Genomic DNA, 26,070 nt, shown 5'->3' with positions numbered 1-26,070 from the left:
AGCCATGGCAACATCTTGGAAATCCCTTTCTTTTCCTCCAGTCCCACACAATTGCTTGTATTGGTTCATGCCTAGAGCATTCTTTCTTGGGTTTTGCCCAGTTTGAAAGTTCATTTGTCACTCAGTGCTATCAGGCTGAGAGCTATTGTGATAGAAAAATTGCTGCTCCAGCAAACTGAGCATGTTCCTATTCTCAGTAATTGAAAATCATTCCCTACCTGTGAAAAGACATGGACCAGCTACCCCTTTGCAGTACTAAGCTGCAGTTGCCAAGAACACTTTACATTTGAGATCCATGATCTCTGACCTTCTGGAGAAGAACTACAGCAAATGGAGCAGGGTTCTCTAAAACAGCTGTCTCTTTCCTTCTGTACAAGCATTTGGTGCCTAAATATACACATAATGGTACAGCACCAACTTTACAGACCAATGCCTGAAGGGATTGTCCATGTTTTGGAGAGGAGACAGCCTGCAGGATCAGCACAAGCTGCTCAATGATACACCTGTACTCAGGAACATGCAAAGGAAGTAGCAGAGACAACCAGTTCTTGCCTCTGTTTGAGGAGATTTGATGCTCCTCATTTAGCTGGATGTTTCTATTGACACTTTTGGCGATGTGTTTTATGACCAGCCCTTTGGGCTCTGGATAAGCCCCAACACAAATGCTTAGAAATGCTATACTCATTCCCATTATGAGACAGAATGAGTTAAACTCTGGGTTGTTCCATGTGTCTTTTGGCTACGGTATTAAGTGAATGATTCACTGAAGTGTGAAACTGTTGCCTCTTTAGATGCAGACACGCATCCCTAGCTTTTTAATGTTGACATGGTTTGCCTATTTCAGCCCATACTGGTGGCTAAATTTTCCCAGTGCTTCCTTATCACATCAAGAAAATCCTCCTGCTAGTTATTGTACAAAATGAATGAGGCACCTATGGCGGTTTCTATTGTCAAAAAAACAGAGTTGCTCTATCAGATTTTCCGTTTATGTGTTCACTTGACAGCAATCCAGGGAAAAGCTTGGAGATGCCTTTTCCTTAGCCAGCTTCTTTTTCCTTCAGTAATTACTGAGCAGCAGCTTAACATAAATTTAGCTGCTCTATTACTGCAACTGCTGATGTAAGTGTAGCACAGACTTATAATGATACATGAAGGAATGGAGAAGAGAGTTTTGCACACACTTTCAGATGCTGACAAACTTATTACCCATTTAGTGTCCCACCACAAAACACGTGTCCAGAGAAATAAATGAGGCTAAAGCACTTCATACTAAACTGATTTAGCTATACTGAGAAAGATGGCAGTAATTGGAACTGGAAGGAACAGTTTTTGCTGTGCCTGCTTCCTTCTTTTCATACATACAACAGCACAAAGGGTCTGATTCATACGCGTGGCCAAACAAAAACTCCCAGAGATTTCCTTAGGAGCAGAACTGGACCCTAAATCTTAATCCTTTACAAGTAGAAAAGGCTTAAGAGGCATGACCTCCAAACAGAAGCACATGGGACACATTTGAGAAGTCGAAGGTCTCATTTCCGTTACGCCAAAAGATTCAGGACATTTACATGAAGTAACAGCGGTGATGTGTAAGAAATGTAGAAAGAAAAAAAAAAGGAAGAAAAAGAGAAAAAGGAAGTTAATATTTATTTATGTATTTATCCAGGCAAGTTGGACCTCTTGTTTGTGTTGATTCACACAGGAAGCTTGTGAAGAGGGCAACATTGCCAGAAAAAAAATGGCAAAATCAAGATCTGGCTCAACCAACATCTCCCCCATTCCTGCCTTCTTTCCCCTCCTCCAGAATATTCCAGCTAGAGAAAAGTAAAATGACTGGCAAAGCTAGCTCTGCACCTTGTCTGCTAAAAATTATCCATATCTGTCCAGTGGTTCATTTAACTATGAGTTTTCCTCTCTTTCTACACCAATTGTGGCCTAGTACTTTCAGCTGGAGCCTCTCCATATGCAGGCCAAGGTTGAGAAGCATAGAGGCAAGGGAGAAGAGAAGGGTAAAAGGAAGAAAACTCCCTATATACAAGGTAAGCATCCACGCCATATGAGGGGATGGAGGTGGCATGCTTCCCCACATGAAAACAAGAACCTCTATTTTAAATATCATGTTATCCTGCCTTTATTTCACACTCCCACTTCTCCAGGAAGGGAGAGACATTTACTGGTCTGTTACACATCATTACTAATTTGTGAACCCCACCATCTACAAGCCACTTTTTATTATTTTCATTATCAACATAATAACAAAAAGCCCCAAACGCAACAGCATCCTCTCACTGCCTGCCAACCTAAGTAAATCTCCTTTCACTGCCATCAAAGTCCTAGGGGAGCCTGGAGGATTCATCACAAAATCACAAAGAATTTCCTAGGAGATCTGGAGGGCATGAGTGGCTAGTACAGCAGTTCTCTAAACTCCCCTTCAACAGAAGAATGCCCTCTCTCTGCCTGCTACTATTTGTTCTCAGAGTGTAAAACATTCCATTTCTCTCAGAGCTGCCTCCTCAAAACCCATCACCCCTTGCCCTACACAACCCCACTCCCACCAAAAGCCATCCTTCGTTTCCCTGCTTGCTTATAAAATTTTCCTGTTAATACACCATGTTGATCTGCAATGTCAGACTGGATGCCAGCATTGAAATCATAGCCTATTTTAAACACTTAAAAAATTAAGAATAAAATTAAAAAAATAAGTAAATAAACCTTCCCAGTACCTCCAATTCTATGTAAGTTGCATCTGGATTTTACAGACTGGGCAATCAGGCAGCACCCACCACTCACTGCAGGGGCTTTTTCAAAAGATTCCTTTGCTAGTGAACATTCACAAACGCCATAAAGCCACACAGGCAGGCATCTGCAACATCCTACCAAGGCTGGAGTTTTACTAACAGGAACATTTGAGCTACTGTGAGATTTCAGTTCTGTCCTCATTCTTCTCTCTTCCCGATGCACCCCCCTCCCACTCTCGCCGTTATCAAAATTAAATCAGATTCTTTATTCAGGTGGGGGAACAGACCAAGGGAAGATGCATAAGGAAGAAAGAAGAGAAGCAATGGGGCACGTTTTCTTTCCCAAAATATAATAAAATGGAAAGTGTACTTACTATATCTTCAAAGACTATCCAGCTGGAAATCCGAGTGGTTATGAAAAAACAGGGTGGGGGAGGGGGCTTAAGAAAACTATTTCATTTCAGCAACCAAACCAAAATTAAAAACAAAAAAGGAAATAAAAAGATATCCAACTGCGATTTCCTGGCAATTTCAGTCCATACAGGTGCCAATCCAACCCAACACTGCTGAACTCTTCCCCTCCGGCAATTTTGCTTTCCTCTTCTCTGTCCTTTATTTTCTGTTGCGTTCAACTTTTCTGCTTAAAATTGCTGTAGTGGTAACGTTGATGCTTCCCTTCACCGGCAAAGAGGGGATTAAAAATAACAGGGAAAAAAAAAAAATCCTTGCAGAGGATAAATGGTCCTTCTCCTTTATGAAACTTTTCATTCCACTGTGGATCCTTTGCCTACTTTCCTTTTCGTGAGGTTTTCTACCTCTCTGGCTTCTCTGCTCTCCATTGCTTACTAGTTGTTTTTTCTCTGGAGAGCAGAAAGAGCTGTATTTCTTTTTAAGCAGCCCTCCATCTGTATTCTTTTAATGCAATTTTGTTGTGACTGTTAAGATCCAGGTCTTGCCAGGCAATTTTCTTCTTCCCCCTTCTTTGCTGCACTATCAGTTATCCAATCCGTGTGTCTCCACATTAGAACAGGGATTCCCATTCTTCTTTTTCCCCTATCCCCCACACTCCTTTAAAAAAGAATCTCCTTATGCATTTAGATTTGTATTTGTGTATGTCAAAATAATAAACTTTTAGTGTCTCTCCCCCCTCTCCAAAGATCTGATTAGATTTCCAATCACAACCCAGTGCGCAATTGGATTTTTGATTTCAGCAAGAAGCCAGCAATCCACAGCATCAGCACCCTCTCCTTGCTTTAAACTCCACGTTATATCCTTTTGCCTTCCCTCCAACTCCTCTGCATTTTCATAATCTCACATTAAACGGAATGACGGAGGGAGGGAGTAGAGAAAAATTCAAGGTTCCCACCAGCTGTCAAGAATAAATCCATCCCCTTGTTATATTTTAAACACTCGGGACGGGTGTTTTTAACGCCCACTCTCCCCTTTGCCCCCCACACTTCTCAAAATCTTTCTGATGTTAAAACTCCCCCGATGGGGCACAAAAGAAGCCTGGCGAGGCGTGATTTGTCCTCTTAGCTGTGAGTTTCACAAGCACCAGCTTCCCTTTGCTTTTCATTTCAGCTTCCTCTCCATCTTTTGTCCAGCAGCTATAAAGATCCAGCAGCACCAAGACGAATAAACTTCTGTTTCTTCTTTGAGAGAGATGGAAAGAGAGAGGGAGAAGGATAAAAGCTCTCCAGCCTCTGCCTCCCTTTTCCTCCCTTTCTCTGTTTCAGTGCAGCTCCAATCGCATTTGCAATCTCTGCCTGGTGTATTTCAGATCTACAAGTTGGATTTCCCTTCTGCACAGCAGTGAGTTAGACTCCCATCGTCTTCCACATGCCAGTTATCTTCCCCCTTTTCTTCCTTCCTTCCTGTCTCCCTCCCTTCCAAGATGATACATTCCCAGGAGCGTGGCTGCTTCTTTCAGTTTTTAGTTTCATCCCTGAAACGCACAGCCCTTTGCACAGCCGAAACCTTTTCTCCCTCCCAGCTTGAATTCTTCCTGTGTGTGCATGTACGTACGCATCTATGTATATCCAGTTCCAGACAGCTGCTGTTGTTGCTGCCGGGAGTAGCTCCGCTTTTCTGTCGCCCTAGCTTTCTCTTACTCGCCACCTTTCAGTGGCACCCTAGGATTTGCAAATGTCCCGGGGCCAGTCTTTCTGGCTACACTCCTCCTTCTCCCCTTCCGTTCTTGCTCCCTTTCTCTCGCTCCCCCCTTCCCACCCTCCCCCCCTTTTCTCTGCTTGTGATCAGTAAAATACAATTACCCAATTACCTCCCATCATCTTAGCACTGATTGGTCAATTGCATTAACACTTGATGTCAGGGAAAGGGTATTGGAGCTGCTCTGACGTGGCACTGCTGCCACCTGGTTGACAGTCTGGGAACAAACTCCAAGTTACCTTAAGAAACCTTCAAGTCAGAAAGCAGTAATTGAAAAACGGGATCATCTTACGGAATGAAATGTCAAAACTAATTTTCTTAAAAGCCTGCTTGATTCTGACAGATCAACCAGTATGCACAGGTACCAGCCTAGCCACTGAAGGAGAGGGAACGGCAGTAAAATGAAATAAGGTATAAAGTTACCTTTGCAAAAGAAGTAGAGATCAACCACTATTCACAAGTACCGTCTAGCCACAGAGGCAGAGGAATGACAATAAAATGAAATGAGGTATAAAGTTATCTTTGCATAAAAAGTAACAGTGGAAATCATTTCTATGCAGAGACAATCACTTTTCTAATTACAGAAATAAATGTGTGTTTAAAACCTGTATATATGTACCTAAAACTCCATTTTGGCAGATGTTCTAGGCCAAAAGCCCTATGAAGTGCCTCAAGGTTTCAGTGGGTTTAAGTAACAGCTCCAGTTAGCTGTTAAGTGGCAGGAACACAATGGTACAACACCTAGGCTCACATACCAAGTCTGCCACAGCTTGATTAGTATGACTTCTAACCAAGATTTTTGAGTTTTCTAAACTGAGTCACAGATTTGGGTTTGCAAGGTACTGGCACATTTGTTATGCGCTTACCAAGGTATGTTACATTTACTTATACTACTGTTTTGTTTTTTTTTTTTTCCCTTCTCCCCAGGGACTTAAATTCAAAAGAAATTTTACAGAAAACTTGGCATGTATAAAGTTAGACATGCTACCCTCTGCAGGATCAAAGGAAACAGAATATGGATGATGTATGTGCCGGCATTTCTCTATTTCTCTCTCTCAAAATCAGAAAGAAATTATTTATAAATCTAACTCCTCCACACAACCCCCAAAAAAGAACTAGTCAGGAGCTTTCATGGTAATTATAGCAAACTTTATATATTAAGCAGAAATTATGAGTTATTCAATGCATACAATAATATAGCTAGCTCTTTGAGTTGTCTCTCAAGTAATTGAATTGTTTGGTATCCTTACTCAGTCTTCAATCTTTGTTTTATTTTCATGTATGCCAGTTTCACACCAAAATGAAATTTTAAGTTTTATGTCATATTATAAAGTTTTTGTGGAATTATAAAATCCATAAGCTAGCTGAATTCAGTCAAATAACACTTACTGAATCATTAACATTGACTTTCAGATTTATTCTACTGACTCAGTGGGCTTTCTGGTGAGAAAGTTCCTTGCGATATAAGTTAAGGAATTGGAACCAGGTCCTTAATCACTGTTAGACCATTTAGCGTCTGATACACTGAAATCAATGGCAAACACAAATTCCCTAGCATGGGTGAAAGACTAGCTGTGTAGTAATAATGAATAACCTAAACATAATGGTCTGTCAAGAACACTAAAAAAAGACTTCAGAAATTTTGGAGAAGGCTGTGAGTGTGATATGAGATGAAGTTGCTGACAAGTAACAATCTTTTTCTCAGCTGGTGAGCTTATTTTGTTCCTGTCTGATTCATTGATGCCGCTGGTGTATTTTGGGCCTACAAACTTTTTATGACTCTCTTTTTTTTTTTTACTACTTTAAATCAGGAAAAAAATAAAAAAATAAAATTAAAAAAGTTGTTTCCTTTTCCCAGAAGGATAAAAACATCACAGACTAATATATGTTTGCTCCACTATTTCTTTAAAAAGTGCCTGAACACTGCTAATGTTAAAGAACCTGTGAGTAAAATTGAAGGTTTCTATAACTGAATTAAACAAAATATATGAGCATCAAAACCAGAAGACATACAGCTTTTAGGGATCTAATCGGAATTCAAGACACAAGCATTTGCAACAGCTACACTATCTCTGTGGATACAAACTACTGTATCCACAAAAATCCTACAAAATATTTTATTTCTGCCAGAAATCTGCCCATTCTGCATTTTTATGTCATTCAAATGGCATCAAAATACGATTTCTAACATATGCCAGTACTTAAATAGCTGTACATATACATATATGAAGATAATATATTTACTGACATTAACATGACAAAATTAGCATCAAGACTGTAATATGCTGTAGGCTATGATACAATCTTCTCTCAAAGTTTATTATTTTAAATATACCAATTATGCTTTATCACCTAATAAACATAGAAAATAGAGTGATTAGCTTCTCAGAACATAATTTTAAAGCAATCTAATTTGCAATATTTATGAGATGACACTTCATGGTCTATGAAAAGCTAAACGGTTATTTTACCAAGCAAAATCCAAAATATAATTGTATTATCTGTTTTTCAAGCATGAGTGCCACCTATGTGTCAAACCTATTTAAAACAAATATTTAAACATTATCACAATAAGTCATTCACTAATCAAATGTTGGAAGGGTATCACTGTTAAGAGGCTGGAATGAAAGGCTGGACAGAAATGTGTGTGTGTGACTTTTTAACGTACTACACTGCATGTTCTTGCCTTCAAGTGTATTGTTTGTACATTGCCTTCAATCTTTTATTTTGCTGATTTTCTGGGCAAGAAAAACATCATATCAGTTCCCAGACCCATCCAACATGGGTGCCCCAACCATTGGGCACGCTCAGGTGGAAGGAGAGTGCTAAGAGTGGCTGTTACCTGGTCTTCTCCTTGGGAGCTGCCCTGGCCACTATGGTACAAAATCCCAACCACACAGTGGAGGTCACTGGATCCTGGTTCTTTTTCTGGACTGAGATCATCATGAGTCAAAAGAGTGAACTATGAAAAAAAACTAAACAGACTGGCCAGGGAACAACTTTTTTTTTTTTTTTTTCCAGCTAATGGGGCAAGCTTGCCTGATCCTGAGTATGATGGTGAAAACAAATCTCAAATGTATCTACTGGCAAATGTTCGCACAATAAACATGGACAACAACCAGCTGTCATAACAATTCCTTACTGACAGGTGATGAAAGTTAAAGAACTGAACTTCTGTCTGTGATTAGCACTGGAAGAGTCTAATGAAAAAGACTAGACACAGAATTGTCAGTCATTTGGTGTAGGAGAAACATGACTAAAGCCTAGGAAAAGCAAATTCTAACCTGTACATAAAAAGGAGAAGATAAATCTTAAAATGGAATAAGAATAAACTAATTGTAAAGAAAAGAGTAAAACTAGACCATTTTGTTTATACAAAGTGAAGAGCAGGTTCCAAGTTGTTCTAAGCCAATGACAGCCCTGCCTTCCTCTTAAATATGAAGAAATCATAAATGAAGCTGTGAAACATATTATTCTTTCTATTTATTAAACATTGCTGACAGGAAACTGCTTGCATGCGGAGACAGTACTTGCATCTTCTTATAGCTTACTGCTTTCAAAGGAGAACATAAAATGCTGACAAACTTACTTTTGTCTGCAGGGATCTAGCTCACTAATTAATTTAGGGATTGAAGAGATGCTAAAAATCTCAGACTATATAAAATATGTATCAGAAATAATGTCTCTGGGTGATTGACTTCTCTAATGTGACTGAAGCTCATGGTACATGTTTTCATGTATATGTGATGTCACTGATAACTGTTCAATTCTTTTAGTATGAAAAAATAACAGGTGCATAACCATCAAAACTAGCAACTGACTATAATGCTTCCTCATTGATTAATTTTGACATATTTTTGTTCTAATGTTTACTGTTCTAGTTTTAAGTTTTAATTTATAGGTAATTTCTACTTGGTCACATACGTTTGGGAGAACTAAAAGAAAAGTTTATCCTTTCGGGAAGATCTGGGTAAAAGCACAGCACGTAGGAAGTTCAAGTGTTGTTTAATAAATCCATCTTTCTGTAATATCATAGCACCTATTATTTTTGTTAAAGATGAAGCTGAATGTTGTTTTTTGTTGTTTACATTTGAAAGGAACTATATTCTCAGATTTTTTGCATGTTCATTGTCCAGTTGGGTTAGCAGAACAAGTTTAGAATGGTTCTACAATTTGTCGTATTAAAAAATAAAGTTAGGAACATCTTTGATGTCAACAATCTATAACTGAACGGCAACTTGCTTCAACACTGACTTTCTAGACTTTCCATTTTATGGATCTGAATTCAGTATTGTCAGTGTTTCCATTACAGCAGAGACAACCAATTCACCAAGTTGAGCATGAGTCAGCAGTGTGCCCTTGCTGCAAAGAAAGCTAATGGTATCCTGGGCTGCTTTAGGCAAAGTGCTGCCAGCAAGTCAAGGGAAGTGTTCCTTCCCTCCACTCAACAGTGCTGAGGCCATACCTAGAGTATTGTGTCCAGCTTTGGGCTGCCCAGTAAAAGAGAGACGAGGGCATGTCTTCTATGAGGAAAGGCTGAGAGGTCTGGATAAGAGAAGGCTCAAGGGGAATCTCATCAATGTATACATAATATACATAAAGAGACAGACTCTCTTCAGTGGTGCATAAGAGAAAAGGCAATAGGCACAAATTGAAACATAGGATTTGTCTGAACATTAGGAAACGCTCTTTCCTCTAAAACAGCCCTGAAAAAGTGGCTCAAATCGTGTCATTCCTATGGAACAAATTTAAGACAGAATTTGATTCTAGACAAATTCTCTCCTCTCCAGGACAGACTGTCACTGACATTAAACTGCTGAAATTCACTCCACAGGGAAGAATAATTTGTTTGATTTCAATGGAGTCTCTCTGGATTAATGGAGGTGTAAATGACAATTGAGCATGGTTGTTCATTGTATTTTCACACCCCACGTAATGCATTTTGGTTTAGAAAATGTCAACAGAATGGAGAAGGACAGATATCTTACTGTTAGTTTTAAATTGGATTTTTTAAGAATATAAAATTTAAGAATATAGACAACTAGAGTTGGACATGAATGATGCATCGCTTTGGAAATAATATCTTTACTGTGTGACACCATTTTTTTCTTCAGTGAATTATAAATAGCGAGACCATGATACTCTGACACAGAGATGAATGTATTGGACATCTTAATTTCTTCTACTGTGGAATTATCGTGACTGGAAAACAAAGTTTTCATTTATTGAAAATATAATCTCAACTACATATGCTTCAAAGCTTTAATGAGAAACAACCTAGCAGCCATATTGCTCTGCCTCATCCTCATGTCTATAAATTCAAAGTGAAATTTAGATTTGGGGAAAAGCCCTTCAGAAAAGAACTCTGAGCCAAGAAAAAAGTAACATGGCAGATTTCTAAATTTTCACTGAAAAAAAAAAAGTGGTAATGGCTTGCTTTAACCTTTCAAGATCCCAGATAAAGTTATACCTTTCAATAAAGTGGGGAGTAGAAAAAATGGTATATGCAAAGAGATTATTGACAGACATCACTGCCAAAAAAAAAAAATACACAAACAACTCATTAGAAACTACAGTAGTTAAGAAGACAACTTTCCTTTTCAACATCTATTTTCAGATACTTATAACTTTCTAAATAACTTCCAACTAAATGTCTATCTAAATACAATTTTTATACATCAAAGTTCCACTTAACTCTACTGTATTTTTCATATATTCTGTTTTCCACATAACTACTGTGTAAATCATAGTGTATATAATAACCTATTTTCTTACCATCAATCCTTGGAGGACTGTGGCCACTGATGAGGACATCAAAAGAGTTATAGCCAGGGTTCACTGGGATTTTATTTCCAGAGTGCTTGCATGCTCTCAGGATAGATTATTTGATTTATCTGTACACCTCTTACCCTACCTGTAAAATGGAAAAAATACTTAATGAGCATGTTAAACAGCACGGACTCATTATTAAGAGGACTAGGGAGAGTATACAGTTTCACAGCTGGAGTGCATATGTGACACCTTACCAACATATGATGTGCACTATACCATGCAAACAAGTAGGAAAAAAATGAGGTAGCAGGGGGAAACAAAAAAACAAACACACACGTATCATTTTCTTCAGTACCCTAGAAATCTATACTTGATATTAAATAATTTAATTAAATAATTAAAGATCTATGAATGTGGTATGATATAAATGTACTTTGATAGACATTGACTTGGATGAAAAAGTGAGAAAACAATTTAGGACCTATCAGTGAATAAAGGCAGAAGTCACCATATTTATTCTCATAAGTGCTGTGAAACATGGAATAAGACCAACTTTCATCTTGAGCTTTCTGGATTTTCTCATCCAGATTCTCTCCCTGCTATCTCTGTATCCATATTAATTCCCAAGAAAAATGTACATTGTTTAAAGAACATACAAAGCCTGAATTATCTAATCATCCTTCAGTGTCATCTTGAAGAGGTAGATTAAAAACTGTAAAACAATAATGAGCCTCTTTGCATTCTTTTAGAATTTCCTTGGCTACTGCCACTCTAGAACAAACCAATGGTCTAACTAGTCCACTGAAGTATTACTTCTATAGAGAATATATATTCCATAGTAAGTAGTTCCAGAACATTTATTTCATAAAGCAAAATAAGGGAAAGAATGAATTTGCACTTAAGCCATGGAAAAGTTACAAGGGAATATGTAAATCTATGTTTTGGAGGCAATAAGAGGAAACAGATTTAATACATATACATCTTTGCTTCCCTTAGGACAGGAGTCTAAGAAATTCTAAAAGAAAGTTGTGGCCAAGAATATTTCTCACTCTTGATTGACTGTATGTTAGAAATGATTATAAGATTTTAAGAAATCCTGTCAGTCATGACTGGTGAAAATGATGGTAAAAATATTGATTATTTAAAGTGTATATTTATTATTTTTTTCCATCAATGATACTTAAGACTCAGTTTTCCAATCATCTCTCCAAACATCTTTCCCAATGGATATGGTAGAGTTTTAAATTGGAACCTACCTTATTGAATCAGATCTGATCTTCAAAATCTAAGGAAGAACTTCTTCTGAAGGGCATTTCTGGTAATGAAGAGGATAAAAATCCTGCAAGGTACAAAACATTAATTTAAGAAGCTGTACATCATGATTATAGGATTGTTTTTTTAGGGGGAAAAAAAAAAAGTAGTGATGCATAGGAGTCTGAATTTGGTTAAAACCTGTAAAAATTGCTTTCTTTTTACCTGTGTGTATGTACCCTCCATTTCTCTCTCTTTATGCTTTGTCACTAGTTTAGACTGAAACTGCATTTCCTAACAATCTTATCTGCTTTATACCCCGTTATGAATGTAGGTGGAAATGATCTTCAACATGGTGAAAAAAATGCACAAACTATCATTCATTTAACAGACGAGAAGTGGTAGCGGCATCTAAGTTTACAGTACTATATTATAGGACAATAAGTTGGGGGATTACTAAGAAAACTGGAATAGTGGGCTGAAGTTTACAAAGTTTGAAAAAAATGTGTGCAAATATATTTGGTGAAACTCAGGAGGACAAGGGACAGGGGTTTTCATTAAAAAATATCTCTAGTGCATCTTTACCAAAAGCAGGCACAGCAATCTTTTTTTTATTTTTATTTTTATTTTTTTTTAATCCAACCTCTTTAAAAATGGGATCTCCAAAGTCAGGAGTCAGTTGAAATTAATCATGAGTTTTGGAAAACTCATTTGATAATTCTCTATGTGAAAGCATAGACCCAAAAGCGGGAATTAACCATCTGTGGTCCTAAAGAACATAAAGCATATTTTACTAGAATTCCTTTTCTAGGAGAGAAATTTAGAAGAGAAGAGAGATTTAGGTCCAAAGTACACATTTAATACAAACTCTCCCAAAAGCAAAGGTATAAAGCCGTTTTAATTTTGTATTAAAAATTTTCCCCAGATATAGCATAATTAAAGAAAAACTAATTTTAAAACAAAAATACTGACAATATCAAAGTATTCCTATTTTGATAATTTGTAGAACAAACTATTCCATGTTTTGCTTGTTTTTATTAATTTTTGTTATTTATTTTTTTTTCTTATTATGACTCCTCTCTCTCTCCAACAGTTATTTCTTTCATTCAAAGGAAAATAAAACCAAAGATAAATAAATATCAATAAATAACTGGTTCCAAAGTGATTATTTTTATGCATGTATTTTCCTTTAATATTCTCTTAAGAATTCAAATCCTTATTAAGATGACAGGATTACATTGAAATAGATGATTCACTTTCTCCATGACTTCCCCAGATATAAGAAACAAGGATTGGTTTGTTTTTGCCATCTATACAGCTACATAAACATGTATGTACCCAAATACATATATAATGATACATTGTAAGGCTTAAATATTGTCATTGTTAAATTTTTGTTTCTTTTACAGTCCAAAACACTGCAGGAATAGATATTTTAATGAAATATTTTTTTCAAACACCTGTGACTTTTAAAATAAACAGAAATTTCTCATATATTTATTCTAAAATACTGTTGCCTGTGTTTATTACATAGCATATGCTTGTTAAATCCATAACGGAATACAATGGAATGAGAGGTAGATGCAGACTGGTCCTTGACCTTTTAAGTCTAAGATTTTCTGCCAGTTTCTAGGCAGTGTTATTGTTTCCATTAAATTGATGCTTTACATATAAGAACTCGAGCTTGCTAAAATTCACTCATATAAACTTCTCTTTTGCTAAAGTATAAAGGCCTAGCAACATCAAAACAACACCAAAACTGAATCTATTCTACAAACAAAGCCTCTAGGATAGATTTTAAGAGGTATTCAGATGCGTAAACATGTGGATTGGAACATTTCGAGTTTACAGAGTTTGTTTAAGTTCATTAATCACCTAAGTCTTGTATGTCTTCATCTTTAAAAGCTTTTCAAACAAGAACACCATTTGTTTGTCTGCCAATAACACGTGCTAAATGTGTAAAGTCCACACATAACTTACACGACTAAGAAATACTTCTTACATGTAGTCAGTAGCATTTGTGTCAGCTTAATCAGAACAAGATATTGGTGGCTATTCCATTTTTTTTTTCCCCAAAGACTTCATTTCTATTTCTTACTTTCGTTGAACAGAAGAAAACCAAAAGCTTGTATGCTGTGTTATTTGGATGGAGGCTGAGTATGGCAGGATTATAAATCAGTCATTAATCCTGCTGGTCAATAAAACAAAACAAAAGCCTGTCATAGTGGCCGGGGCTGTTCTGTGCAGACTGAAAATATATTAATTAATATACTCACAGATTCAAATTTCCTCCCAGAATTTCTAAGACAGACAATATCTGAAATACCACCCCACTATCTTGCTGCAGAAAACTTCAAATACCATCTTATACATTGCTTCTTTAACAAACTGACTGATGTTTGCTCTGGGCTAGTTCTGTATTACACCCATGCCCACCTTTGGGATTTGATTCTGTAAAGCATTTAAATGAGATATTTATAAGTCAATCATACTGATGAAGACCTGTTTTCTGAGCTCTAGAATGGCAAGGATTTTTGCTTTGGTTAAATGAGAGCAAGTATATAAATATACCCCAGCCCTTTGTCACACAACAGTGTAGGAGTAGATGATTTTTTTAGGCAAGGTGCTAGAAGTGAGAAGGAAGCTCTAACTACTTGCAGTTATGACACATTATTATTCATTGCATAGTGCATCAGTCAGACTGTCATAATGCACAGCAGGGAGCATGCACATTATTGATGCTGAACAGCACTGAGAGGGATTGCAGAGGCACAAGTCATTTTGAGGTAAAATCTCTGTCACAATCCAGGCACAGGTTTGCTGCTCATTGTGGAAATGATCTGGCAGCACAAGCTAGGGGATCATCAACTGAATCCCAACAACTAACAAAATTACAAATCGAGACATATTTGTAAAGGTTTCCTGAGAAGCAGTCGGAATTCAGTATGTAAAATATTCAGTTAATATTATTCAACCACATCTATTAGTCTTAGATAAAGTGATCTGAACAAATACCAGGTCAAATGTGCAAACAGTGACTGGTCGGCACAACACTTTGCACTGAAGAAGAAGGTTAATAAGAGATGGCAGAAGCTGCAAGGTCAAAAGCAATGTAAGAGTAAAATTTAAAATCACCCAAGAAGAATATAAAGAAATAAGGCATTAAAGTAAGGAGGTCAGATACAGGCACCAGTTTTAAATACACAGACACAAAGAAAGAGACACAAAAAAGAAGAGCCAATTAAACACATAAGGAAGCCTGAATTTCCTGAAGAAGAAAATTTCAAGTTACATGTATAAATAATTAAAAACAGCTTTCATATCTTTGAAAATTAGCCTATATGAACAAAGCTTTATATGTCTTTTTTCCATTAAAATTTGCCTCTTCAAGTATTTGCAGGAAATGAAATCGCAATAAGCAAATTCACTTTTCATTCCCCTGTCCTTTAGCCAGTTGCAATACTGTGATAACTTCTTCAATTTTTCTGCTTCTCTCTCTTTTTTCCCCATATATGGCCACATTCTCTGTTTGGGTTTTTGTTTGTTTTATTGGTTGGTTGGTTGGCTTCTTTGTTTCTCTAAAATAATCTTCTAACTGGGAGTAAAGAATAAAAAAAAATCTCAAAATGAGAGTTTAGCAGCAATTCAGACAAATAGTTCTCAAACATAATTATCAGGTCAGGAAGCATTATTGCAGTGCCATTGCAACCAGCACTGTGTGAGGCCTTCTTGCTTCTAGCAGCTGGTATCATTGCTCACAAATCTCATCTAGACTTCACTCATGCTAATATACTTTTAGAATACTGTGGATAACAGGATACAAAAGAAATTATATTAAACACACTGTATTCTTCCTTGTTAGAGTGACATTTAAGCAATAATGATTGAAGTGCACAGTATTCCTGGGAAACTAACTCACGGAGGAGCTAATGGTCATGACCCCCTATCAATAATACCAATTTGTAAGTAATCATATAATCATTTACGTTGGAAAACCTCTAAGAACATCTAGTCCAACCTTTAAGATATTATAGTATTATAAGATCAAAAAAATCTTCAAGTTTACTTCTTATAAATAATTTATAAAACACAATATTCACACCAAGGAAAAAAAAAAAGGCATTTCTGTTCAATCTTTTAAAATTTTAATAGGCAAAATACAATTATGCAAGTGGAATTCAACCAGCAGATTATCTTTTTTATCATTATACAAAAGACAGTGATATCAAGGGACCTGAACTAAACCTTCTAATTTCATTAGGAATGTTCTAAACAGCACAGAGCATGTCCCTCCTACTCTGACCATTTCCTACCTCACTGAACACTTTGAGAAAAGTAAGAGAACAAATTAGGACAATGATGCTGCTGGCAAAGGTGTTATGAGAAGGTCAGGATGAATATCAAATAGAAAACTAGAAAGCATTTATGCATTCATATTTTCATTAACAAATCAATTTCTTTCAGTAAACTCAGAATCATCCATGATTAATTTTTCTTTATATTCAGAATTATCATCCAACTATTCTTAGCAAAACTTGGTAAGAAAAAAAAACAACAACAACAAAAAACAACTTTACACTTTTTCATAGAACAAACAAGCAAGTTAAAGACAAATAAATGAGAGAGAAATTATATTATTTCAGCGTGTCATGCTCTGTGTATAGCATCCTGGTTTATTCCTTTTTATTAGTCTTTAGAAAGGACAAATTAAATCATAGAATCATAATTTTGGTTGGAAGGGACCTCCAGGGGTCATCCAGTCCAGCCGCCTGCCTCAAACAGGCCCAGGTAGCTCAAGGTCATGTCCAGTGGAGACCTGAACCTACACGACCCCACAACCTCTCGGCAATCTATTCCATTATTAAAGCACCCTCAGAGCATTTTTCCAGAGTTATTAATGTGAGGTATGGGAGCTAACAGTGAGCGAGGAATGAATTAGGTACTCCTTGGTGCTGAATCCACCATTGCAAAGCTGGTCCACAAATGCCTATTCAGTTTGGAACCTCGCACATGTCGGAGAAAAAAAAAACTATCAAGTGCACTAACCCATGTGACAGAAACGTTTCATAAGGAAATAAATATTATATTTTAAAATGTGAATGAAAATATTAAATTGGCAAATCTAAATACAGAAAAGGAGGGATCGAGGAATTAAAAAAGAACAGAGAACATCTTTGTATATCCAGTCTCCCAGAAATATTAGCTAAGAGAAGTTATGGCCACTGTGCAATATCACTGACTGGGCATTGTGAGATGTCTGGTTACTTTCTTTTAGTTTTATTGATACCCTGCTGTTCCTTGTGATCCTCTGATGTCCTGGACATATTCAATATCAAAAATCAAGTTAGCACGAATGGAATTATCCAAGTGGAAAAGTTCATCTCAAATTTTAGTCTTTAAAATACACATAAAGTATACCTGTTACAGTGGAACTATTACTTAACTGTGTCAGAAGCAGCTGCATTTTTTATTTCAAATTTCTTTGAAACATTCCAGATTAAAATGGCCTAATCTGGTCTTCATAAATTTATTCTGTTATTACATATGATACATTTTTTCTGAATTTTAAGAACTCAAGCTAAAAAGAAGTTTCATGAAAGATGCCATCTAGCAACTTTTTTGCTAATCATGACTGAAAAGAAATATAAAGGTTTCTCTAACACTGATGTGAGAAAGAGTATTTATATTCTTATCAGAGAAAGTCAGATTCAATCCATATAAAATGATAGAAAATATGCAATTTATTCACAGGTAATAATAGAATATACATGCACTAAGAAGTAAATTCATTGATCAAAACATTTTATCAAAATATTCTGCAGTCAATTGACACTTGAAAAACAGTAAAAAGTGTAAGATAGTCAGTGGATAAGCACAGCGCATGACCATTGAAGTAGGATGCCAATAGTTTCCTAAAGATTAATTCTAAGACTTTTCTAAAAATTATTAGTCTGTTCCTATTTGACAAGCAAGTACACACAATTACTTTGTCAGAAACACCTTCATTAGAAAAGCTGAATTATTTGTTCCCTTGCATAAAATTACTGTCTACTATACTTCCACCTACCTTTTGTATACATATATACACTTACACATTTTTTGTCTGTTACCATCAAGCAGAATCAGACCAATTTTACCTGCAAATATGGCTCTAAGTATTAACCCAAAGAAAATAAGTTTGAGGTACTGATAAAATTTAACAGGTTTCATATGAGAAAATGAAGTTATCAAAAGACATGAAAACTCTATTAGGGATCAGTATATAAATTCAAGTCTTTCCCGACAACTGTCATTCTTGTGCCAAAGTTCAGACAAGCAATAGAGATGTCGCACACGGCTGAAGTCTGTTTCTATGTTGCCTGCCAGCACTATCATAGCATTAAGGAAACTGAAATAGAACCAACTGATTATAAAACCACAACAAAAGGAAACCAAATTGTTCCCTTTCCTATTACCTGTTTACAAGAACAGCCACGTACTGTAAATATCTCCCAAATGATCTTTTATTTAATGTTGTCTCATCAAGGAATTTTTTCTGCACAAGCTTCATTAAAGATGACACCTTTGTAAAATGCAGTTGAATACACTTCTAGCTACATATGCCTTTTTCCCCGATCTATTTAAGACATTATCACAGTCTTGCGGAGGACTAGTGAGATTGCAGAGCAGTGTTTTGAGTTATGCCTACAGGATTATACATGATTTATACTGAATGGTTTATTTAAAGTGTTAGAATACGTTGCCTTCAGCTCTCAAAATAATAACAACAGCCAATAAAAACTTTTAATAGAATCAAAATTTTCACATGAAGTGTTAAAAAAAGCAAGACTAATTGCTAATTATTCCCAACAGAATAAAAAAGATTTCATAACTCTAAAACACAGCCCTGGAACTCTTCTAGAACGCAACTGGTAGAGGAAAATAAGTAGGATAAACTGACATGCATAACTTTATAAATTGACCTCTGTTAATTGTTCTTCACATCTTCACAAGTTAAAGCAAGAAGAAAACTTAATTCACAGCCAAAGAAGAAAACTGGATAATAAGGAGACAAAGAAAAAAGTTTCTAGTTTTAAGAATACGTAAGCACAAACCTTTATAAACTGTTCAGCAACCTTGACTGTAATTCAAGTTCCAAAATGTCCAAATAAGCTAGCAGAAATAAAGAAACTTCCATGTCCCCCATTGTGGGTAAACTCAGCAATTAATGAGTCAACTCTTGATTGTTCCCTTTCCCTCAGTAACCACTCTAATGAAATTTTCATGAAAGCCCATGTGTTTCCATGTAATGGCACTTTGCATCAGAAAAAGGTTGCACACAAACTTCTCCAAACATTTGTATTTGTGTGACTTCATATTATAAAGCACACATTCTATGCATGCATTATCTACATTTCCCAGCCTTGTCTTGAATTCTGACATATGCAAATCAATTAATTCTTGAATCATTCTCAAGTTGCTAGAAAAGTACAAGACAAAATGAAGAAATGCAAATACCACATGATTTTTACTGAATTCATAGATCGAAAACAATTGTATCAGTGATGCTGTTAAGAGCTGTACAGTTGCTCTGCTACAGGCTCTCATTTTATTATGAGTCACATTGTATTAGAGTAAAACAGACTGAAACATTCAGTCAAAATCCTACCTACTTCTTCACAACTGTAAATCCAGCTCAGTTTTACTGTGGAATCAAGCCTAAGAAATTTGTACTCTGCATATCTAAAAACTTTAGCGTAGGTTGTTCTGTTGTGGTTTATTGTAAGGGAAAGCCTGATAAAAGTCATAAATCCATGGTAGCCTTTTTTTTTTTTTTTTTTTTAAATCTCATTAACAAGATGGCTAGGAAGGGAAGAATGTTTCCTCATTTCCTAGGCTCTCCAGAACTTCCCAATGGGAAATATATTTATTTCACAAACATGAAAGTTACATGAGTTTGCATAACTTGAGCTCAAGGGGCTGGAAAAAGCAGCAGAGATAAACTTTCTGCAACCACACTTGCCTCTTTCTGCTATGATTTACATACAAAAACAGGGTTAATATCCATCTCTTCTAAATGTTACTTGGTACATTCATTGTCTTGGAAAGAACAGTTAATTGTTTAATTTTGCCCTTCACTTTATTCAGTATAATACTCCGCACTTCAGCTGCCACTTAAATGAACAAGATGTGTTGCTGGGGGCAGGGGAGGAGAAAAAATTTAAGGATGTCATAAACATGCATTTGCTTCCCTCTTTGCCGAACAATAACCTGCCTTTGAATTATGTATCTTGCCACTAGAACCGGAAAAAAAAAAAACTCCAATTTGAACAGACCTACTTGTTGAACTGGCCACATTCCAAAAATTTGCATAAATTAATTCCCAAGAGAAAATCAATTCATGTCCCCTGGAAAAAAAAAATAAAAAAAATAAAATTTTAATAATAATTATAATAATAATAATAAAAAAACACAGAATATTTATCTGAGAGTGGCTTTGTATTATTCTTGCACTTCATTCTCACAGAATGCCTCCCACATGACCGTGAAGAGTTTATTTGCCTCTTGAAAGCAATGGTCATTAGTTTAAGTGACCAGTTTAATTAATTTATCCTATTATTGCCACTGTTTAAGGAAAACAAGACAGTCTTGCAATCTATGGGAAAATCATTGCAGTTTTATATATTGTGAGTCTCTGAAAAGAGGCTGTAAAAAGCAGAAATATGTTATCATTATTTCCAAGTGAGAGAGCTTGTACAAACTACTCTGTTCACAATTTCAGAACCATGAACATGCTTGTACCTTGAATACTAATACAAAAAAGAAACACTAGAAATTTAGAAGTAAAGTATGTTTACAAGTTTGGAGTGGAAAACTAGACTACCTTAGTTCTAGAACCCATTTACCTTATTCTGTACTCAGAAAATCAGTCCCTTCAACAGGTAATTTTTTTCCTTTTTCACCACTCTACACCTCTCACAAAGTCAACCATCATCCTTTTTGATAAATGTTTTTCCTAACTTGTTCAGAAAGACTTTGGTGATAGATATTATCGGACCTTACAATCCAATATTTCAGTCTCTCTATTATAAAGTGATTCCCAATATTAAACTTGAAAAAATTTGCTACAGTAAACCTGCTACATATCCCTTCCACCTTCAGCAGGGATCACTCCTTCTTTCCAATAACTTTTCATGTGCTGAAGACTTTTATCATTCCTCAATTTCCAACTCTCTTCCTTCTGTTCTTTTTCCAACATTAGGTGTTTCACTTGTTTCTCAAATGCCAGTTTCCTAAGCCTTTCTCCTCATTGCCATCCTGTGGTGCTCTGTACATCTATTGCATCCTATGGCAGGGATGGAGTTAATTTTCTTCACAGCAGTTTATATAGTGCCATGTTTCACATGTGTGATCAAAACAATACTGATAACACACATTTTAGCTATTGCTGAACCGTTTGCACAGCACGAAGGCCTTCTCTGTTTCTTACTCTGCACACCCCGGTGAATTAGATTAGGGAGTGTGCAAAAGAGGTTGGGAGGGGACACAATCAGACAGATGACCTAAACTAACCACAGTTAGATTCCACGCCATACAACGTCATGCTCAGACATAAAAGGGAAAAGGGGGTTTAGGGAGGTTAGCCATCTTTTGCTCATGGTCTAGCTGGGCATCAGTCTACCTTTGGTAGATGGTGAGTGTTTTGTTTTCTTTCTCTCTTCTTTTTCTTCACTTAGTAAACAATTTTTATCTCAACCCACAAATTTTCTTGCTTTTACTCTTCCTTTCCGCTTCTCCCACCCCACAGTGGCGGAGGGGGCAACTAATGAGAGGCTGTGTGGTGTTTAGCCACTTGCTGATGGTCGATTTACTAAATATTCAACTTCAGAAGTGAGATTAAAAATTCATTTTACAAAAAAAAAAAAAAAAAAAAAAAAACAAACAGAAATCCTGAATAAAATAAAATAAAAAGGAAAATATTTTATTCAGAGCACACAAAATGTGCCTCTGGGTCTGAAACAATTTTTATGGTTTGTTTTTAGTAGGAAGGGAAGAGAGAAAAACTTTTTTTTTTCATTTGATCACAGTATACTTTTCCTTTTTGATTTTGTAGTTAAAGGGATGAACTAGGAGATCAACTATTTCTATATCTCTGCATAAAAAAAAGCACGCACTCACATTTTGTACTTTTCAAAATGATGAAGCTTTGCACAGACTCAAAAGTGAAATATTAAACACTTTCAATAACCTCAATACCCAAACTATTAACAGATGCTCCATCTGCAATTATAAAATAACATGTTCATGAAAACTAATGTGCTAAGATTGCCATGTACACATTTAAAAATTACCTTTGAAAATGTGAATCAGTTTATTAATGTTTTGTCCACATCTTAAGGTACTTCATGGCTATTTCCTACATCCCATTCTGCAACATTTTGTCAGATTAAGTGTTAAATAGCTGTCATTCTAGCAACAAAGCTATAATCTCATCCCTCAGATGGCTCTTCCTGTACTTAACATCGTGCTTTTCCATCTACATTTCTTATTGTTTGGTTCCCATTCCTTTTGAAACAACCATATTAAAAAAATGGGTTTTATAAGGAAGAAAAAAAACACATACCACCATTTTAATCATACTTGCTTAAATCTATATCCTTGTTCTCACTCAGTCTTCTGACCAATGCACTCCAGATACCCCATATTCCTTAACAGTTGTAATTTGGATCAGCAATTTAGGAAAGAGAGAAATAAACATAATATATATCATAGCAAAAATTGAAGATGGGAGAGGAAAATGTCACTGGATATGTCTCAGACTGATGATTTTCAGCTCTTCATGCTACATTTGCAAAGTGACAATGTTGATGCATGACAAGGTACAAATAACCATTACTTGCAGCAATGTCTTTGTCATTCCCTTGAAAATGCTTGTGTGGCTTTTATTAGGAGGAAAAAAAAAACACAGTTTGAAGATATCTTTGAGTATATCACTGGGTTTAATAAAAGTATTAGTGCTGTGTATCGTTGTACAGTGCAAGGTTTTTAACCACTTATAATACGTGAATCTTTTAATCCTAAATAGAATGAATCACAGAGTGGTTTGGGTTGGAAGGGACCTTAAAGATTACCTGGTTCCAATTCCCCTGACATGGGCAGGGACACCTCCCACTAGATCATGTTGCTCAAAGGCCCCATCCAACCTGGCCTTGATGAAGAGGAAATGGTCCCTAAAACTGAACTTTAATAAAGGAAATGCCCATGGAGAGAAAATGCATAATGCCAAGTGCCTTAACCTACACTTAAACATGTTATATAATCACTAATGTAAAATATCTAGGAAACATCAGCAAATCTTTTAGGTCATATTATTTATGGACACATACAGAAAAATGAGATATCACATTAAATTGGCATCACATTTACATTAGGATAGTATCAGCTGAGGAAGCCATGTCTATACCTATATAGGACTGAAGTATAAATTATGTTCCATTTGTAGAATTCTTTTAAACAGATACATGAACAGATAAATGAAACAAATAAAACAGTTAAATGAAAACAAATGTATTAGTGTACATACAACCATACTAGGACACTCTGGGCAGTTAAGAAAAATTCTGATATTGGCACTTGCTAAATGCTTGACAGAGAAAGGAATGAAGGACTATTTCCCCCTTAAAAAAAAAAAAAAAGAGGAAAAGAATTCTGCAAATCTTATGTTATAGACAGTTCTCAAAAACACTTATTCAGTCATTACTTTCAGTACCCATAATCCCTAAACAAGAAATTCACTGCAAAATTAACAAGTTCATCTCAATAACTCCTTTTAAATATTTTCAACTATATGTTAAAATGTAAAAGCCAACTCACAAGTCAAAGGACAATCAGGGCATTGAGTGTAGTGATATTCAAAAAACTTGACTTAGCATCCTAGGTTTGCATTTGGAAATCCCTCAGTTTCCTACTAAACCTCAGACTTTTTGAACTACTTGAATGGAGTATTTAGCCCGGTTAGGATTCAGTTCCATCTACTCAGCGTGGCATATGTTCTAAATTCAAATTAATTTTTATAAGTAAATGCTTTAAATATTTCCCTTGGTTTGGTTAATGTGGTACTGTTAACATGACTGAGGGTGTTGTTTTTTTTTTCGTAATGCTATTAGAAAAGTTATTCTAAGTTTTGCATTTTCTCAGTTTTTATATACAATTAAACTAATCTACTGCAGAATTTTAATGTCCTGTGAGTCATAGATAATTGCAAACGTACATTCACTTTTGGAAAATCTAGTCCAAATACAACCCTCACACAATGAGACATTCACTTATGTTCATAGCAGGTCTGTTTCATATTCAAAAAATTTCTATGAAAAATATTCACATTAGCTGCACTTGCTCACAAAAAAAAGACAAAAAAAACATACCTAAGCATTAAAATTAATAATCTCAGTGAAATGCTTGAGATTCTGATGTACTAAAAACATCTGAATTTGAATTTGCTAATTTTAGGATCCTCTGCTTTCTCTTTAATTTGAACACCAAAGCAATGAATGCAACTGTGTCCTATGTACCAGAATATAGTATATATTTCAGTAACTCTATAATAAATTCAGGTGGAACATGGAGTTATAGTATTAAAGTTACTAATTATCCCTACATTACAATTCACAATGGTGTAGAAATCCAACAGAAGGCCCAGAAATGATTGACAAACCACTTTAAAATTCTATCTGAGGATTTAAAAACTCTCAATCTTGCATGAATCTTTTGTATTGAGAAGTACTTCATCTGCTGAGGTAAAAATTTCCTATTGATATATCAGTAGCAGGCTACGTGTTGAATAACTCCCATATCTAAATGATTTGCATGTAAAACAATTATAATCTAATAATTAGTAACCAATAGAATTGTGAAACATAGAATATCTAAGTAGGCAAGGAGTACTGAAGTCTTTCACAATCGGGTGCTTTCTGAAGCTCTACATCAGTTATGTATTTTCAGCTTTCTGCACAACTAAAGTAACACAAATGTTATTCTGTTTTTTTTTTTCCCAATCAATTTATGCATGTTTAGCAAGACTGGGTAAATGCCTAAGCATCTAACTTTCAAGGCATTTTTCTGATCTTGTATGTACATTGTTCCTTGTCAGAAGTATTGCGTTTAGATTTCACTGAAGTGTACTGTGACTAGAACATCTAGCAATGAACTGCAACCAAATCTTGGTATGGAACCATAATCTCCACAAAGCATAAAACATTTTCAACAACTAAGTCAGAAGCAAAATTTACCATCTCAACATGCAGTCAAGCACAGGTAAGCTTGGGGGGCCAAAAGATGGAATAAGGAGTTACCCCTAAAACTCTATTATTGTTCAATTAACCTATAAAAGTGCCTTGAGTTACCCAGTTTATTTTTTCCTCACAATGATTAAGAAATATTATGCACTATACAATGCCGACATTAATATTGCTTTCATAAGCACTATTGCTTATGAAAATAATAGGAGAATTGAATCTGGTAACACTGTATTACTTAAATGAAAATTGGAACGGGTTTCATTATGAAATAGCTGAGGCATTCCAGAGGATCTAAATAATGAATTGACAAATGCAGTTGGCTTCATAGATAGCTATCCAAAACATCTGATGTTCGCTCCAGTTTTCTTTAGTAAAATATGTTGCGAGGTTTCCTGCTAGTACTATCTAGCTAGTAAATGATAAGGAAAAATAGAAAATAACATCAAACAGGATTCAACAAACTGCCACATTTACAAAGGAACAAAAGGCATTAAACTCTAGCAGGAGCTAGAATCAAAGTTATCATCAAGGTACAAAGTGAAAGTGCAATATTTTCTTCTTTTCAATACTCAAAGCAGTTCATCAGTAAAATTAAATTTTTCTTCCTGCATCTGCATGTGTGAAAACGTATGTTAGTCATTCATCATTAAAAGTATAGGTGGACAGACCATCATTAAGTAGTTTTGTTAAACTTTTGCAAAATAAATCTCAACATCCATTAATAATAACTAAAAATATATAGATTTACTTGAGATCATTGGGTCACAATGAGCTGAATAAACATGTTGACATGTTCTTGGCATGACTGAGAAATGAGTTTTGGCCAGATCGAGGTCTCCCATATGTGTGCTGCAAGTCCAGTTAAT

The 26,070-nt window shown here is 35.7% G+C and overlaps 1 protein-coding gene across 4 annotated transcripts in view; it reads right to left on the bottom strand.

The window, feature by feature from the left end:
• Positions 1 to 26,070, bottom strand: part of LRRC4C (leucine rich repeat containing 4C) — a 375,271-nt gene that overhangs the window by 87,116 nt on the left and 262,085 nt on the right. For 3 of the 4 annotated variants that reach the window (XM_050711144.1, XM_035552221.2, XM_035552224.2), the window contains 2 exons: positions 11,933 to 12,015; positions 10,680 to 10,818 (listed from right to left, as the gene is read on the bottom strand). The gene's annotated coding sequence lies outside the window, so the exon portion shown is untranslated. Of the gene's footprint in view, positions 1 to 3,109; positions 4,974 to 10,679; positions 10,819 to 11,932; positions 12,016 to 26,070 lie in introns of those variants that run through there. The other variant, XM_035552222.2, reaches the window with a different exon arrangement.

Source organism: Cygnus atratus, chromosome 5 (assembly GCF_013377495.2).
Source record: "Cygnus atratus isolate AKBS03 ecotype Queensland, Australia chromosome 5, CAtr_DNAZoo_HiC_assembly, whole genome shotgun sequence".
NCBI lineage: Eukaryota > Metazoa > Chordata > Aves > Anseriformes > Anatidae > Cygnus > Cygnus atratus.
This window is presented reverse-complemented; position numbering and strand designations above follow the sequence as displayed.